Genomic DNA, 2250 nt, shown 5'->3' with positions numbered 1-2250 from the left:
ATTTTCACCAGCGAATGATCCGCCACACTTCGTGCCACTTCACCAGGCGCAAATTTGCTACCGTGCCTGGTACCACGCTTATGTCAATTTGAATAGGACGGGTACATATAGGTTGTATATGTGTCTTTATTAGAGATGTTGGTGCAAATGCTTGAAGTGGCCACTTATTATTACACATGTCCAAGGAAGCAAAATAAAGACAGAAGAGATCCTCTAATGCCCTAGACATGAGCCCACCCTAAAACAATTGTGGCATGCCCCTCAAATGGTTGGGAAAGAAATGTTAACACAAAAGTGTTTAATAGTTAGGACTTTTGAAGGCAATCCCGCTTCTATTGTGTACACATGGGCTTCTGTATCAGACTTCCTGCCTTCATCTTAAACCTCCTTGCCCCAGGCGTGAGCATGCTCAGTTTGCTCCTCTCCCCCCACCCCCTTCCCTGCTGTAATCTGAGCCCAGAGCTATAAGTGAGCAGGGAGAGACTCAGGCAGAAAGTGATGTCACACCAAGCTAATACTGCAGCTGCTATCCTAAACAAACTGAGAGCTTCTAGAGCTTTAAACCCAGGTATGGTAAAACATTCTACAGAATAAATATAGCATTCTTGCTTGCACTATTGCAGCTAATCTATTGGTAATAAAATGCCTCCGTGGCTTTCATTCTCCTTTAAAATATGAAAAAACCTTCAGCATCTTTTAGAACTTTTCTGAGTTTCCAGCATACAGGATATGATGTCACTGACATAAGATTGAGGAGGACGAAGCTTCATCTTATCAGTTCGCCTGGTCTAAGGTGGCATAGGAAACTCTGGCGAAAGAGGTAACGTTCTGCAAAATTTGCACTTTACTGAATTTGCGGAGTAACAATTGTTCGCCTGAGCAAAAATTCACCTGGTGATAGAGCGCAAAACTACGCTAGTGACGGTCTCTTTCACTGGCGAATTGTCATCTACACCTGTTAGTAAATTGGCGATATCCCCGCGGATTGTATTTCTGGCATATTTTCGCTAGCGACGGGCACTTCGTCCTTTAGAACTCTGCCCCTTTGACTGTTTACAGAGTCCAGTGGCCTGACCTGCTATTTTGAGGAGGCTGCATCCTGTATTTGGTAACTCTTAGGGCTGAACTCAATGAGGTGATTGGATGCAACACGTCGGAGGGGCAGAATATAATGGGAGTGAAAGAAACATCACAGGTACAAACTACATTTATCCGACACGAATGTCAGCTGTGAAAGATGTGTCTTCATCCAGTCGTGTTGAGTGTAGTTTGTGCCTGCGATGTTTCTTTCACTCCCATTATATTCGGCGCCTCAATCCCTTAGTCATTGGTTATTTCTTTTGGGAAACCAAATGTTTCGATCTTTACACATTTTAGTATAATGTGCCATACCTTTCTCTGCCAGATTCTTACAAATCCAACTCTATTCCCAGCACAGTGCCACACACATCTCCATTGTGCAATAATAGTGCTGGGCAGTTCACCATAGCATGATGACAACATAAAAGTAGAATGGCTTATCTGGAAATAGAATGCATCAGACAAAAAATTCACTAGTCTTATAATACAGCCACTGTAGAGGATGTTAGGTATTTACTTACCATTTAAATGATTTTATAACTAAGCCAATCAGAACTGTATGGACCAATCAAAAAAAAGCAAATCACATGGTGAGAAAACCAGCCGCTACACATTTTTTTTTATGATTTGTTACTAGAATAAACAGCAACGTGCTCACTTACATGCTGGCTGGGGGGGTGGGGGTAGCACACTATTGACTGTGGTCAGAAACATTGCAAGCAAGGTAGGTATAATCTCTCCCTACTATACCTGCTATCCCACAGCCACAGTCTATTAACAGAGACTATTATCCCACTGTTACTTATAGGCACCATCTCTCCCGTCCCTACTATACCTGCTATCCCACAGTCACACTCCCTTCCCAGAGACTATTATACCACTGTTACTATAGACACCATCTCTCCCTACTATACCTGCTATCCCACAGTCACACTCCCTTCCCAGAGACTATTATCCACTGTTACTATAGACACCATCTCTCCCTACTATACCTGCTATCCCACAGTCACACTCCCTTCCCAGAGATTATTATCCACTGTTACTATAGACACCATCTCTCCCTACTATACCTGCTATCCCACAGTCACACTCCCTTCCCAGAGACTATTATCCCACTGTTACTATAGGCACCATCTCTCCCTACTATACCTGCTATCCCACAGTCACACT

This window comes from Xenopus laevis, chromosome 7S, assembly GCF_017654675.1.
Source record: "Xenopus laevis strain J_2021 chromosome 7S, Xenopus_laevis_v10.1, whole genome shotgun sequence".
NCBI classification, from domain to species: Eukaryota; Metazoa; Chordata; class Amphibia; order Anura; family Pipidae; genus Xenopus; species Xenopus laevis.
The sequence above is the reverse complement of the archived record's forward strand: the minus strand, read 5'-3'. Positions refer to the sequence as shown.